We start from the raw sequence: 17,233 nt of genomic DNA on the forward strand, positions 1-17,233 counted from the left end.
TGAAAGCTGCGGGGAATGACGGCTTTTTTACGCACTGGCCTAGCTCCTTTGTTGTAAGGGAGGCAGTAAATCCTGTTGTGAATTAATGGTGGGATGTTTTATTGTACAGAAATGCTAACTTAGGCCCTAAAAGTCATATAACAGTGTTAGCATGAGGGTGTGCCTTTGAAGAAGTCCTGCCCCTCAGTAGGACTAATTCTCCAGGGAGCAGCACCATATTGAACTTTTGGATCTGACAGTACCTCAGCCACAGCTGAATCTCTGCACTGCATTCTGCAACATGCTTTATATGCCCAGATCTGAGCTGCTGGCCTTACTTATATCTTGAAAGATGGCAAGAGGGATTTTAATAAATAACTGATATTGCTACTCATGATATTTGACCTTTATTTTTTCTTTAATCACTGTTTGGGCACATTGCAAGAAATTCACACCCTTGCTGAAGGAAAGACCAAAGCTCCTTCACTGAAATGTTAACAAGTTTACAAAGGTAAAGTGTTCTCTTGCACTCTGCTGTTGAAAGCATCATTCTCTCCCCGCTTCATGCCACCTCTCCCAGTGCATCATGCTCTGTATGTGCAAATCAGATACGAATATGAAGTATGGCACTGCATCTTGCTGAATGGGTCTTACCAAAGAGAGGATTGACTTGTTCAGGTACTACCTCACGCTAGTGCTGATACGCTATTTTGGAGACCTAAGCTAGTGTTTCTGCACACTATTCACACTCTTGCAAAGTAGATATTGAACGTTCCCACCCTGATTTTCACAGGTATATGTGACTCTCCTAAGTTCAGGGCCGGGGAGAATCAGGCTCAGGGCATTCGAATACTGTCACTTTATAATGGAAACCAGTCAAATGAGAGTTTGTGCCTTTCTCCAAATAGATAAGTGAATGTAGCTGTGCTGTGTCTGCTATGCGAAAATGACAAGTTGAGCTTGGCTTTTAAGCTGGGTTTGCATCCAGCTCTTGCACATGGCTGGTTATATAATACTGCAGCAGCATAGAAAGGCAAGGATTACTTGATGAGGAAAGTGACAGTGGGACAGAGCACTGAATTTCATTATAAAGGTGAACAACTTGAGTTTGTGACAGTTAAGAGAACAAAGTTCTTTAAAGGGATTATTTGGATTAGAGGATAATTGTACTGGGCAAATGTGCATCTCTGTGTGTATGTAACAAACTGCTGTAGCCCACTGATTTAATTCAGTGCCCTAATACAAAATGCACATAATTGTGTACTTAGTACTGAGTTTCTGTGGCCCTGGTTTGGTGCAAATAGTTGACTAGCATTCCTATGCCACGCAGAAGGCATACCTGTATGATCATTGGTAGCATGCAGTATGCATATGTAGTATGGTCGAAGTTTTTGGAATCTGGTATTCTCCATTCATGGCACTAGTCTCGGGGGGCTACAGTCAACCAGTATAGTTCAGAGCAGCTATATGGTCTGTGTCAGCACAGAACCACACAGAGGTTGGGAGAACACTCTATTTCATCTGTGGGTCAGCTTCCAATAGCTGTGCCCAAACTATACTGAGAAACTAACTCTGTAGGGAAACAACTGCTAACTGCAACGGGATTGCTCCACTCAGCAGGTATCAGAGCCCATCTGTCCTCTTGTACATGATCCATTCCATACAACTTCAGTGAGCTTGCACAGCTTGCAAATCAGGGCTCATTTTGGCCCTGTATCTCTTTTCATCATATCTTCCTTTTACTGCACTGCCAAAACTGTAGAGCTGTAAGCTGCTGCATGCTGCATCGACAGCAGTGCTTTGCTAAGTTCAAAATGTTCTTCTTTCAGTGGGAATTACTAGAGGCAGGAAAGCTTCACTTTGAGATCCTACTTAAAAGTTCACAGTGATAGTAATTAGGAGAAAGTATTATTTGACTTTAAACTGAACATGTGCCATCTGAACACTCAGAGTCCTGGCTGACTCTCAGAGAGAATAACCAGAACCCTGTAACATTGCTGTCACAGTCATTCTCCTGACACTGCTGCTTTGTTTCCTAAGCTGAAACTCTGCTTTGTGTTTTTTAGTAAGAGGACTGTGTTCTTTGATCCTGTCCCATTGCCTGTAGAAGGGTTACAGGTTAATCAGGGCTATAATTGCTTTTTGTTTAGAAAACAGAGTGTGCTCTCTGCATGCGGTTAGTGTTCTGAAGTGTTTCTTAGGACTTCCTAGCACTTCACCCCAGGATGCTCTTGGAGACAAAAAATATGTCATTTCAGTGGGGAAATGAAAACCATCTCCATTTGCCTATTCCTCACAACAGGAGAATTTGTCCACTTTTTAATGTACCCTTATATGACTGAGCTTTCACATTAATATACATGAAGGGAAAGAGATAAACACTTTCCAGAGGAATGTGGGAAGTCTCTCCATGGGTAGAGGGTAACCATGGCATGTTTTCAGAAGCCCAGTAGGGATAAAAGGCTTTGTTCAGCAGCCCTGACAAACTGAATGAAGAAAAAATGTTTTTTCTACAGAAATAAGGAGCAGGAGAAGGAGCAAGGGAAAAAGAAGGGGAGGGTGAGGAGATCAGCAAGTTTGAGGGGGAGTAAATCATGAGTATTTAGTTTATTGCAGTTCTTAAAACAGCTCTGGTGACCTAGGGTATAGTCTAGAGACTCCTGTTTAATGGAGCTGAGAAAGAAGCTGGAGAAAATAGTTTGATCAACAGCAAAGCAGAAGAGGGGTATATTTGTTTCAGAATCCCTGGCAATGCTCTTGCTGTGCTCTTATTAGTGGATTGAAATGGTAATTGTTTCATTCAAGTCACTATTTTAGCAGTGTAAGTCAATCAGAAATGTGAGTGCCCCAGAAAAAAAGGCTGATTATGTGACAGTTGATGTAGTTAATTCACATTTTCCATTATTGTCCTAGAAGGATAAGTCTATGAGGAAAATATCACTATGTTAAGTTTCTTCCATGGAGACTGAGGAAGGTGACAAAATTTAATTAAGGGCCTGAATTTATTCCCACTGAAATAAGTAGGAAAACTCCTGTTCACTTCAGAAGCAGCAACTACTTTGTATGTACTACAAGTATCAAAATTACACAATTGAAAACATCAGGGAAAAAAACAGCTCACGTTAAGGACTCAGAAGTAACCAAACCCGAACTCAGATTCTACAACACTCATATGTATAACTATATTTCCAGACAGCCCTATGGAATTCCATAGTGCAGAGCTACTCACACACATTTGCCAAGTGGATGATCAAACATTTTTAACATTTACCTTTGTTTGGCTGTAAGTTATTTAAAAGCTTTTCCAAATGAAATAGCTTCCGATTTCAGTACACATACACACAGAAAGAAAATAGATGAAGAATTTGGAGAAGGGAAGAATGTAAAATTTTATAAAGAGGAAAATTCCAAATCCAATTTTGGGCTGGAACTTTGTACATCAACTTTCTGTGGAAAAAAAACTTTACAAATGAAATATAAACCTTCTAGAAATATGACACAATTTTGAAAAAGATTGCCAGGTGATCATCTAATGATAGACTATTCCTACAGAAAATCATGTGAGAAGCACAGAAAATACAATAACAAGCAGCCAAGTTAGCAGCAAGAAACAAGGACACTCAAAGTGGAAGGAATTCTGAAATTTAAAACTGAGAATAAAGAACATGAGCATATGAAAATTAGAATACATCAGAAGGTCCCTGATGACTGTAAACAGGCGAATGTTATGCCTGCCTTTTAAGAAGACAAGAAGGAGGATTTAGGGAACTACAGACTGATTAGCCTTTTCTCAGTTCTTGGGAAAATTATGGAGGAAATCCTCAAAGAAGCTATTTCCAGACTCATGAAGGACAAGAACATGATCATGAACAGATGACTTGGATTTATCTCTTGGCAAATCATGCTTGACCAATCTGACAGCCTTCTATGACAAAATGACTAGGTGGGTGGATGAGGGGAGAGTAGTCAGTATTGTTTACCTCAAGTTTAGCGAGACTTTCAACATAGTATCCCATAGCATCCTGCTAGCCAAAGAGAGGAGAAATGGACTGGAGGGGTAGACTGGAAGGTGAGTGGAAAAGTGTCTGGACCTTTGGGCTCAAGAAGTCAATGGCGTGATGTCTTAACAGTTGATGGTGTTCCTCGGGGGCTGACACTAGTTAGGGCCAATACTCTGTAATGTTTTCACCAGTGACCTGGATGATGGGACTGAACATGTCTTGGCCAATCTGTGAATGACGCCAAACTAGAGGGAGTGGTTGATGCATGGGGACGCAGGGCTGTCACTCAGAGGGATCTTGATGGGCAAGAGGAATGGGCTAGGACGAACCCCATGAAATTCAGCAAAGATGAACACGAGGTCCTGCGTCTGAGACAGAACAAGCTGTGCAGCGATATAGGCTGGGGACCAACTGGCTAGGTAGCAACTCTGCAGGAAAGGACCTGTGGGTCCTGCAGACAGCAAGCTGTACATGAGTTAGCCGTGCACCCCTACAGCAATGAAGGCTGACTGTATACTGGGATGCATTAGTTAATAACGTAGCCAGCAGGCTGAGGAAAGTACTCATTCCCTTCTGCCTGGCACTGGTGAGGCTGGACTAGAGACCTCCAGAGGTCCCTTCTAATCTATTTTTTCTGTGATTCTGTCAAATGAATTTATAATTCTTATATTTAGTAATGCTAGTTTTTGTTCTGAGTGCATTAGAGGTCCATAGTAAGGGTTAGGGAACCTAATTAAGTCACAGTAATAACTATATATATGCTGAAAGACAGTGTGTTCACGTGGACCATAATCCTGAAAGTCTGTAGGATAAAAGGTCAGGTCCTTGACTATTGGCACAGAGGAAATATTGACATACAATGCAAAGGTGAAGCATTTTATTTTCCAGTTACTTGTATAAGCATTTTTCTTTGGCGCGGGGGGGGGGGGGGTGGGGGGGGAGGGGGGAAGCTTTTTAAAATTTTCTTTTAACTTTTACTTCTAATAGTTCCAATTTTGACCTCTGTACTAATCGCTAATACGTGTTTATCTAGCTGCATCTGAACTGCACTGTTCTCCTCCTATTTGCCTCCCACGTCGTTGTGTAGGATTAAGTAGAAGTGCTAATTCTAGGTTATTGAGTATGGCTTTGATGATTATAGTTTTAACTAGAGAGTGGGGTTTGGGGTTTAGCTTTGTCTTTTTTGCTGATGGCACATCTTTACCAACGAAACTCAACTGATCAAGAGGCCAACCCACAAAATCCAGTCCTTATACTGTGACTATGCTGAACTGTGGAGTATATGCTTGGGGTCCAGCCTCACCCAAATTTAGATTTCCCGAAGCCAGAAGTCTTACTGGCGTAGAATCTCCTTCCTCTATAATTTGCAAAAAAACGAAGCCTGATCTTTGTCCCTCTTCTGCTCATAAGGCAGGTGTGTGAGGCCTTGCTTTCAAGAACAAAATGGAGATTGCTTGTCAGTTCAGTTGCCAGTGTTTGCTCTCAGCTTTCCCAACTGCACAGCCCAGCTCTTTAGCTTGTCTTGGTCATGAACCCTATGGGGTAGCACTGCCTACACACCTGATAGCTACAGCTTCACTTGGAATTTGAACAGGCCTACTGTTCAAGAAAGGAGTTTTTCATTAGACATGATCTAATGTTTGCTTAATACTGGACAGGTCCTCTTTGCACAGGATCTAGTCCAGCATGATCAAGAGCCATGAAATCTGTTTCAGGGAGAATGTGATCCCCCCCACCCCCCACCCCCCCCGCCCTGCCCAGCCCTGGTTCTCCTTCTTCATAGTGATCTGTGTAAATATCTGATCTAAACTATTTTTGCTTCATTCTTAAAATGAAGGAACGATAAGACTTACTGCCATAAATTGATGAGAGTCTGACCTGGCAGCACTCGTTTATGGAAAAATGTAATTAAGGGGAAGTAGCAACTGACTTTGATCTGAACATTTAGAAAGAATTAGGGAATTTTATGGGCTGGTGTGGGGAAATATAACAGATGACATTTTTTATGCCTCTGATTTGACCATTTCACCTGTGCTCGCATACCACTGTCAACTAACGTTCCATGCCCTTTATTAACTTGCAGTCAGCCATTCATTTTAAACTAATCTGCTTCAAAAAATCTTTCCATATTTATTTCCAAATCCATGCTTTGGATGTAATACAGACTGATCTTTGGTACAGGTCAAGCAAAAATACTCAGGCTCCCAGTTCTGGTAAATGTTTGGGGTAATGCACAATCATCCGGGTTGACAACGTGCTATGTTTACTGTACTTCCAAGGAGCTGAAAAACTCTTCTCTCCCATAGGAGTACTCTGTGCTTGCACTGTGGCAAAATACAAGAAACTCCATCTTAAAATCATCATAACAGAAAAGTAATTTGAAATATTCGTAGATGTTTCTAGAATGTGTTAGTTAATCATTTTCCCTCTCTCTGCTGGCTGTACATTTAGAGTTATATAGCACAAACAGGAGCAAAGTTGAGGCTGGGTTGTACAAGGACTTCTGCTGACAGTTGTAAGTAATGAAGCCATCCTGAGCTGTAGTAAGGAAGCCTTATGTCAGACCTCTCTCCCCTATATATTAGCCTATTTAAAATAAATTTACATTTAAAGCCTGATATGAAACCCATTGAAGTTAATGGAAAGAGTTTAATGCTTTTTGACTCAAATGCATATACAAGATCACATATTTGCTGTGATTCTATTTTTGTAGCAGCTTGGCAGGATTTGCTATTCCTATGCATTTTCAGCAAGTCTTCCTGCAGTTTCTTCTATTATTATTATTGCTTTTTCCCCTCATGATCATATCACATAACTTTTCTCTTCAGCATCTCTAAAGGCCTACCCGATGCTCCCACCAACTAGCAGCTTAATGCTCTTGTAAAATGTGAGTTGCATGTGATTCCCCAAACCCACCAGTCTGGTTTCTGAATGCAGCTGTAATTGAAAACAAAACAACAAACAAACCATGAGTGCCATCCATTGCAAAGTGTCCAAGCCAGACCTTCTACCCATTTCTTTTCCTTCTTAAATTATTTTAATCTTTGACTTTATACAGTATTTCAGTTTAAATTCTGTACAGAGATATATTTGCTTTGTATCTGCTATTGTTACCTTTTATTTTATGAATGAACTAAGTTTTTTCCTGCAGCACACACTGCTGGAATGCAGTGTGACAATAATAGATGTTTGCAGCTTATACACAGTGGGTACTATTTCTTCTCTGGATAGCAGTTCAGAATAGCTTTCTACTTATTTTTGATATTTCCATATGGCATATGCTTGATAGTGTTAAGCTAGTATATTAACTACACGATAGCTTTTGGTGAAATGCACTTCTGAATCCTGTGATCTGATAAGGGATGTATTCAAATTAAAACTATACATTCGATAATTACAAGGGATAGAGAGAAGGGAAACAAAGATCAGCAACATCCAGGTGCTGCAAATAGCCCTCTTTTCAGTAAGCCAACCCAGAACTGTGGAATGGATTATTCTGAATATGTGGGTGTTTACAATCCAGGTCTAGTTCAAGAGTTGCCCCCCATCCCTTTTTTTGTCTCTCTTTAGCCTTTCTCCTTCCCATCTCTCCCTGATTTCCCCCATCTTAAATTCCTATGTAGCTTTGCAATCTCTGACTAGTGATGGAGCGCTCAGTCTGATCCAGAATTTGGCACTGGGATGCTGTAGAAGTTTGTGGTCATCTCTTAGGAGTGTAAATCCAGTTGCTGAGAAAAAAAGGCATGGTAACGAATGTCTACAAAACAGTTGTATGAGCTGTATTCTCACATACTGCATAGCACTCACAAGTGCAAAGTCAACACTTATCAATAACTACCACTGTATATATCTTACATATACTTACAGTCACCCTCACTAAAGTATTGCAGATATTGTTGGAATATTTTCTTAGGAAGTAGCATCTTTTGTTTGCTGTTTGTCTTTCTGATTTTAATGGTAGCTATGGTTGTATTTCTGGAAAGGAGATTAACATTACTTTGTTTTTAATGAATTGAAAGACCTCTGAACCACTTACAGCAAAGCAATTGACAATAGCCAAGAAGTCCAAGATAACTGAAAAGACACTGCAATTTATGAGCAACATTTTGATGTGCACACCACATCGGGCAGGGCTAATGGGCTGCAATCCAGTAGCCTCCTTTCTCCTCCTCCCCTGTAAATCTGATGCTGGGTGAAGATTTGATAATCCCTCATTCCCATTCCCATTCAGTAAAAAATTAAATGAGGCATTTTATTTATCTCTCATCTAATAAGACTGAAGCACATACTGAAATGCTTTCCTGTATTTGTACCAGAGAAAACAAGCAGCGCACTAAGGAGAATATAGCACCATATCTGTATTGTTTCCACTAGAGCTGTCACAGGGTCCTTCCCTTCCAGCTCAGCATCTCTTCCTCTCCACATTGACACAGACACCCTGATTCAGAGCCCATTGAAATTGATGGCAATCTTGATATTTTTAAACTGTCACTGTTTTTCATTATCAGAAAAGGTTTCCTTCCTTACCTCTGCCCTTGCTCTTGGTTTCAGCTCTGATAGTCTGAGACCACCTCTGAGATCAGGACGTTCTGAGCTACTTAATGTTGCAGCTGGAGAGTGTCAGAAACAATGGAAGAAAGAAAAAAAAAGCCTGACTTCTGCTTAATTTTGATATTTTTATAAGCCAGTCAGAAAGACAGTGATGTAGAGCCATGCAAACGGAGAATTTTAGTAGGTAAGATTCTGTCCTGGAGCTCTGAAAACAGGGGTTTATTTCTCACACTTTCTGCAATAGCAGATTGCCATATTGATTTAATTATTTTAGGCCCATCCTGTGAAACTTCAGGCACCAAAATGTGACATCTCCAGAGGCCTATTGAGATCTTGGTGGCCTGAAGTTGCTCTTCCAAAGTTCCCAGCTCTTTTTACTGGCTCTATAGAGAGTCCAAGGAGGCTACATTTCTAAACTAGGCATTGCCTGTTGGAGCTTTTGTACAAAACTCTGACCCCATGGATATTAATGGGGAATTATATCTTCCTGCCCAGACAATTATTGAGCTGGGAGAAGAAGTTTCTTAGTTACAACCATTCAGCATAAATGCTTCTTTTCAATAATGGGAAATTGATCTGACAAGCTGATAGAAACTGCAGACTGTGTGTGTCAACAGGAGAGGGGGGAGAAAAAGCAGGAAGGTAGGAAATGTCATTATTTTCTCATTCTTCAAATTAATACTTTGAGGAGTAATGTGGCAATTGCTCATTATTCTAATGAACCCCTGCTCTTGATTATGATAAATACTAAATTATATGATAATTTATCCTTTGCTTTCACTGACAAAGTTGTCTGTATTGACAAGACACAATGAGATATTTTTTAAATGAGAAACAAAAAGCAGAGGAATTCCTGCAATGCTGCAGAGTGCTCTGAGCTGATGAGCCTTATGCAGGGATCCTTATGATAAAGCACTGCAGAGCACAGTTGATCAGAGCATTGAATTAACTATGCTCTTGTGCGCTCTCCCTCTCTCGTCATCTTCTTCTGTCTTTCAGCCTTCTATTTCACCCTTTCAATCTACACATTATTGTTTTCTTGTCCAAGAGAGAGATTATACAACTTTTTTGAAAATTCAGCACAAATGCCGGCACTTGGCTTTCATCAGAAAACAAGCCCTAGCGTTCTGCTCCAGTGAGTCCCAACACATCCTGAACACTGGTGGCTTCTTCAGGTCAGACTCCAATAATGTATGTAGATTAAATGAATACAGAATAATACAGAACAGCTGTATTAACCTATGATCCTTAGTATTTGTTTGCCTAAGAAATGTTGTGACTGGATCAGCAGCAATCAAACCTGAGACTTTTCTTTCTAAAAGCACAGCTGAACTTAAAGACCCAGCACAGTTAGTTCAAAAGCTATAAAGAGAAGTCAAAGCCGTGGTTAGGCCAGGTGTGTCTGCAGGCCTGTGATGGGATGCATGTGCATATCCCAGCTTATGCTAAAGCTCCTCTCCCCACTGATACAATTCCCACTTGCTGCCCTTTGCCATGAGGCACACCAGGACTAGGTCCTACTGACTCCAGTCCAAATGGCCAAGACTGCAAAAAAAATTTGTGACTGCTACCTGAAGTCTCAGTGTTGCCGTGAGTCGGACAGATACTTCTTCTGGCTGGGAGGCTTTTCTGAAGGCTCAGAGGTCCACGCACATGCCAAAGTCTGAAGCTCAACTCCCCCAACATGAACCCCTCACTATGTGCATGACAGAAAGGTAAGTCACTGGCAGTAAGGATTAATAGCAGGCTCTCTGGCTTAAATATTTGAATGAGCCTTCACTGTCTGCACTAACACATATTATGCTATTAATGTAAAGGCTTTAAAAAATTAAATCTCCATGGAATTGTAATTTAATCCTGTGAATCGTAAACTATGCATGAAAATGTTAGAGTTTTCTGACTATAAAGCTAGTTATGCCTTGGATATACCAGACTATTTTCCTGCCAAAGTAAGACAGGAAAGTAAATCTTAGAAGTAAAAACGTTCAGACTGAAGAATGGCATATATTGCAAATACACAATTCATGTCATATACTTGCATTCATTTTAAGACATAGGCAAGCCTGATAGAATCAGCCCTTCATTTTCTAATACTGAGGTGACATATACTATTGTAATAAAGCAATGCATCTTCTGAGGGCATTTCTGATCTAATTGTCAGTTAGAGCTACAGTAATAGTATGAATCTTGCAGATGCCGATACCAGGAATTATCATATTGTACCTAATATCAAGATACCATTGACTGCTGAACCGAAGTTATAACTGGAAAATAGAACTGGGAAAGCAATAGGGATTCACCTTCCAGCTATTTTTCAGTTCAAAACTGTATTGACTAATACTCCAGAGCAAGCTTCTGTTAGAGGTTCTTCTGCAACCTCTGGCATGGATTAGGACATCTGCAGTTGGGACTGTGTACAGTCCTTGCATCCATGCAGATCTCCACTGATTGTTTTGGGCATTGTGGGGCTCTAAGGGTCCATTTGCATGAACTGATTGTAGGACTGAAGCTATGCGAAGGATTCAATGCCTGTGTCACACTGCACTAGCTTACTGAGAGAGGGGAAAAAAGAAAAAAGAGTGCTGGCAGAAATTGCTTATCATTTTGGACTTCTGAAATTCACTTTCTTGGTTCTGTATCTGAGGGCAGGATGTTCTGCTGGCCATACGTAAAAGTTCATGAACAGAGTGCATCTTGCCAGCCAGCAAAAATCCATTTTATTGTGACCTTTAGAATATGAAAAAGATATGTCTCCTTAGTTGGGAACTTCTCTTGTCCCCATACGATATCCTAACAGGCAGACTGTGGATGAAGAGTTAAATGAGGATGGTGCTCTGAGCCTCCTTATGGGCAGACATGATTCATATCAGCTGCACAGTGCCTTTGCAGCCATCATAGTAATGTAGGGACTATAAAAATTCCTCACTTACTCTCTCACCTCTCAAAGTTTCTCATCTACTTCACATAAGTTTCAACCTCAGAGGTTTTCTTCTCCAGCCCTCGCATGGACAGGGCTGCTCTCGTTCACTACCTGCAGTATGCTGAGCAAGGGTGGCCTGGTGGGATATCCTTTGGACATGCACTTCACAATCCTAGCATGAGGCTCCATCAGAAGGCTTTCAGCTTCCATGACATTCAGCATACTTGTACATAACTAAAAACTGTGATGGTGCATAAACAGGTTGAGTTAGTAGCCTCCTGTTGTTCAAGTCTTTTATTCCAGCTGTTCATGACACTCATATTATATGAGTGTATTTCCATTATCAGTAGCATTCTAGTAAGGTGTCTGATGCAGTTTTGAAAAAAAAGCAGTATTCCATGAAATCAGAGGGAAATATATTAAAACTCTTTCCTTGGGTTTATTGGCCAGTAAATTTAGCGTTCATTGTTTAAGAAATATTGGTCTGTTTCTGCATAACCAATATTTAAATAATGCTGTTTAATATATTAGGAATAGTTTTCTAGTATCAATCTGTCTCTACTACTAAAAATCCTACATCCAAATAATTTAGCAAATACACTAACCTAAACCATATATCTCTCTCAAAATTGTTGGTGTTTAATTATCTCAAGTAAAAACCAACATTCTGCAGCAAGCAGTAGATGAAAACACTGAACAGACCTCCAAAGCTTTTAATAACAATGAAAATAAAAAAAAAAAAGAAAGAAATCTAGATAAATCACATCTAATAAAATAGATGTGTTCTCTACAAGGTTTAAACCGCTATTACTTAAGATACAGTTTAAGTTATTTGGGAGACTGTTGATATTAATTCTTTTACTACTTACTTTTATAGAAGCATATGAACATATTTCTGAATAAAAATATATTTATGTATGTGAAAAATATCATGACAAACCCAGTAACCTTACACCAACAGTGCCAGAGTTCCTTAATTTTCTGGGTGAAAGGAAGAACAACATAGAGCTTACATCTATGAAATATTTGAATAAATCCCTTGTGATGGATATTTTATGAAAATGTTAATGAAATCCCTTTCTCTTGCACAGTTTGAAAGATGGAACTTGTCTTCTTTCCAAAAATACCATGTTTCAATAAAATGAATATAAAACAAGTCTACAAATAGATGCTTATGAAAAACAAGTAAGTATTTTCTGCAGTGAAATTATGTATCTTGGGATGTTTATATTGAATTTGGTTTAAATGCACTGGCAGAAATTCTACAAAGAATTCTGTCACTTACTAAACTGATTAAGGTTGTGGTTGTGGGATTTTCTGTTGATGTTCCTTCAATTAAACTTTTCCTTATGCTGCTTATAAGGTAAAATCATTCTGTAATTATCTGATAAAAATTTCTGACACTGCAGGAATATTGCCTTATGTAACAAAATCAATAGCTTCAAGTATTATAAAAGATCTGATAACTTTGCCCTGAATAGTTGTATTTAAGTACTTGTCCCCATTTTCCCACAGGAAAGTAGCGAGTGCCTAAGCCCATACTTTTAGTTCAGTCCTTTATTTCCATACTGCTTATAAGATTTGTTTGCAAACGTGAGTCCCATCATTAAGAAACTCATGTCCCGTTTCCTTAAAGGCTTAACTCATTAGTTCACTTGACTTGCTGAGAAGCGTGGTTTGGGCAAAATGGGGATCTACAATTTAAAAAAAGAAAAGTGAAGTAAAGTTGAGATTGTTAGACATGATCTTGCTTGTGGTCCCTGCCAAAGTACAGAGCCCCACTAACTCTCATGCATGAATCACGCTCACCTACATGGTTGTCTGCAAGGCTAGGACTCATTTAAAGCAGACGATTAGGATCCCAGTACCTGGTGTGAATTAACAGCTTGATTAGAGTTAAAGCAAAACCTCAAGAGTCTGGGGATTTGGACTCAAACCCCGTAACTCTACGTGTATCTAGAGTTTACTGCCTACCAGGACCAAGGCAAGCCTAAATAAATCTTGTCTGCTTAATGAAAAAAGAACATCCTGACACAGCGAACAGCACAAAAGTGACCGATCCATCTCTATCTTCCCTAGCGAACACTATTCATTTTACCGTTTGCTTTTCTAGAATATTTTTTCCTTAGTCCTAAGCTATCATTGCATATTTAGTTATTTATTGCATATTTAGTACGTATAGCAAAACTGCGCCAATAATTTACAACTCATCGGCGTAATGAATTTCTCTCGGCTTTGGGGGAATTATCACCAAGCTGAAAACTTCCCCCCCCCTGCTTTGCGCACTTGCTCGGGCTCCCACCAAACGCGTGAGAGCACCGCTCCCCGGCAGCGGGGGCTTCCCGGGAGCCGACGCCGCCCACCCGCCGCCGTGGCGCCGCGCTCCTCGCAGGTGCGGCTCCTCCTTTGCGGCCCGGCGACAGCGGCGGGCGGCGCCTCGCGGCCCCCGGCCGCCCCCGCTCTCGCTGCTGTTCGCGGTCCTGAACGGCGGCGGCGGCGGGGCCGGTCCCCGCCGCGACACGGGGGAGCGGCCCAGCCCGGCCCAACGGTGCCGGCAGCGCCGCCCCGCCCGGAGGCCGCGGGCGGTTGGGGCGGTTGGGGTAGCGGTGAGGGGCTGGAGGGGGCGGGAAGTTACTCTTAATCATTTATTTATTTAGTTCTTTCCGCCCCCGGGTCGCCATGGTGATACTGAGCTCGCGCTCCCTCGGCTCGGAGCAGACGGGCCCCTCCGCCCCGCGCCGCCCGGACTCCCCTCAGCGCGGCCGCCCCCTCAGGGCTGCGACGGCGGGCGCCAGAAAGCCCCTTCTCCCCCCGCTCCTCCCTCCTCGGAACTTCTTCCCGGCCCCGGCTGCCGCGCAGGGGGCGGCGGGGCGGGACGTCCCTCGGCGCCCGGCCGGGTCCGCGCCTCGCCCCCGCGGGAAGGGCGGCGAGCAGCGCTCTGCCGCCCCGCGGCCGCGGATCCCGCGCGGAGCGGGCGCGGCGCCCCTCGCCGCCGCCTCCCGGCTGGTTTCCAGCGCGGCCGCGGCGGGCGGTGGGGACCGCTCGCCCCGCTCTTACATAACTACCGGGGGCGCGGGGAAGGACGCTGACGGGGGAAGAGGGAACCGCGGCGGCACAGAGCCGCCGGCCGCCGCCCCCCATCCCGGCCGGCAGCTCCCGTCCCCTTCGGACAACCCCATCCATCGCCTTACCTGCGGCGGCACGCGGCGCTCACTCCATCGCGGCTGCCTCCCGGGCTGGAGCGGGGCTGCGCTGCCCGGCTGCGGGCTGGCGACGGGCTCCGTATGCGCGTGTGTGCGCGCCGCGCGGTGTCACACGGCCCCGCGGCTGCTGCCGGCAGCCCCCATGTCGCCGCCGCCCCCGGCGCGCACGCACCGCGCACACACACACAGGCGCCCCGCCAGGTGCGCGGCTCGGGTTTCCGGCAGCGGCGGCGAGGGGCGTGCGTGAAGATAAAGCGCCGCGCAGCGCCGCGCAGGAGGCGCGGCCCCGCGCACGGAGCCGCGGGCGGGACCGGGGGCTGCGGCCGGCGGCGGGGCAGCGAGCGGCGGCGGCAGCGGCGGCGGCAGCGGCGGCAGCGCCACCTGCGGGCGGCGCGGGGCGACGTGCTCCTGGCGCGGGGGCGGCCTCTGCCTCCCCCGGGGCGCCCAGCCGCCTCCTTGGTCCGGGCTGCGCGGTTTGGGCGTCTTCGACGGTGTTTCGGCCGGCGCTCAGCTCCGGCTGAAACGGGCCAACGGGTTCGGTGTCCCTGGGGCAGCGGGGGAGCTGGCAGACCGCAGGCAGCTGCGCATGTTTGACAGACACTTTACCCGGGCCACCTTGTCTTAGAAAAACCTGTTAAAACAAAGGTAGAACCAAGGCATCACCCTGATCACTTTACTTACAGGACGCACCCCTTCCAGCCTACTCCACCTTACTCTTTGTCTGTCTTGACTATATTGTATTAAATTATCCGTACTCCGAGCTAATGCGCCTATTCAGCAGCTGGAAGAATGGTGGTGTGGCTCTTCAGGTTGTTATTATTACTAATAACAACCTGCATTTCCGCAAGTCGTATCAGTTTCTCCTTTTCTTTTTTCTCTCTGTGATTAACTGCAAACCCAGCCATCAGCTCCAGAGCTCATCTGTGCTCTGTGACCGTGGAGCATCTTGTCTTTTTCTTCTTCTGAGACAAAAGTAGTATTTTGAAACAGCACCACTTTAGCTTGTTAAAACTCCTTATTTGCATTTCCTTTCTCACCTCACCCTTCCTCTTCACACCTTCCTACATTTTCTAATGTACTTTCTTGGATTCTTTTTTTTTCTTTTTTTTGGTCTAATCTTTTCCAAGTCCATGCATTTGTCTTGTGGATGTATTATATCACGGTAGTCTAAAAAATGGCTCTGTTCTAGTTTCTTAAGCTTTTTCCATAAAAGGAAACCTCACTGAAAAGAGTAATATAAGACCTCATCTTCCTTGTAGGTTTGCAAGACTATTCCCTTCATTTCTGCTTGCCAACTACTATTTTTAAGTCACTTCTATTGTTCTAGGAGCATATCTCCTGGAACAGTAGCTGCCCTTCAAGCCGAACTTGATTTTCTAGAGTTTCCTCCACCTGCTATCCATTTTTCATGCTTTCATTTGCCAACACAGTAGGAAAGAGTGGCTATATTCAAAATGGAGAAAGGGTGTCTATGGAGCAGGGATGTGTATAATCTTATTCCTCCTGACTTCACGATCCTGACACAATGTGATGTACGATAAGCTCTTTTATCTCTAATAATTGTTAAATATTTCAAAAGGAGCAGCATATGGATGGTTGCATTGAGCTGGGAACCATAATACAGTCATTAAATTGAAAAAACCTTTGTGCTTTCCAAATAGCGCTTTTTCTCTTGGGGCACACGAACTAAAATGGCTCTTGAACAGGTGCACAAATAATTATTTCGTACTTAGCCTGCTGTCCCCCTTCAATCCATTTGTTTCAGTTGCAGTTTTCTCTAAGCCAGCTCCATGAATCTCACTGCAGAACCTCCTGGAGCCTATTCACGCTTATGCTAGCACACACAGAAAAGATGCCTGCTGTGCTCTTAAGGTCCCAAGCAAATGACTGACTAGTCCGTTGCTGAGATTTCCTTTCCCTTTGTATTTCAGTTGAAGGCCACTGCAGCAGTTTAGCTGGCAGTCTCTAAATTCATATTGCTTATTCAGGGTGCTTTCAGTTAATGGGCTTTGACTCAAAGGCTCCCCTCCCCTTTGGAGCGAGAGTCCCAGAATCAACTTGACTTCACCGGACTTGTGCTTTGCCGGAGGCAACAGCTTATGACAGGAGCTGAAGTTTATGTCAGCTTCAGGTTTTTGGAATTGGTTTTGGAACTCAGAGTACATTTTTTAAACAGTAGGAAAAGTAGGGACATGGGTTGGCGAGGATAAGAGGTGGAAGGGAAACATACGTCCTACTTTAGATGCTTAACCTCGGGCTCTTTGATTAGAAGTCTGCTTTCCTTAGGCCGCTGGGGAGAGAAATGTCCCAAGAGAGCTACTTAGAGCACCTAAAATAAGCTTCGGTTGTGAATTACTCTTGGGAGGCTTTTCTGATCCTCTCCTGCCATTAATTATAGGGAGAGGAGGGAAATTAATTATACTACTGAGTATAGGGAGTGTGGAGAGGTTGTGGAGAGATTATATGGAGACTAACTGCCTATTCTAGGAGCTGACATGTGATCATCCCCCTCCAGTTTTCATTTTGCCAGCATAATTTTACACATGGAGAAACCACTTGCCAGCACCTCTGTAAGAGCC

General features: G+C 43.4%; 1 protein-coding gene across 2 annotated transcripts in view; it reads right to left on the bottom strand.

Moving 5' to 3' along the window:
* Positions 1 to 14,974, bottom strand: part of KCNJ6 (potassium inwardly rectifying channel subfamily J member 6) — a 162,679-nt gene extending 147,705 nt beyond the window's left edge. For both annotated transcript variants that reach the window (XM_026121514.2, XM_026121516.2), the window contains exon 1: positions 14,643 to 14,974. The gene's annotated coding sequence lies outside the window, so the exon portion shown is untranslated. The remainder of the gene's footprint in view (positions 1 to 14,642) is intronic.
* Between the last annotated feature and the right edge of the window lie 2,259 nt (positions 14,975 to 17,233).

Source organism: Dromaius novaehollandiae, chromosome 1 (genome assembly GCF_036370855.1).
Source record: "Dromaius novaehollandiae isolate bDroNov1 chromosome 1, bDroNov1.hap1, whole genome shotgun sequence".
NCBI classification, from domain to species: Eukaryota; Metazoa; Chordata; class Aves; order Casuariiformes; family Dromaiidae; genus Dromaius; species Dromaius novaehollandiae.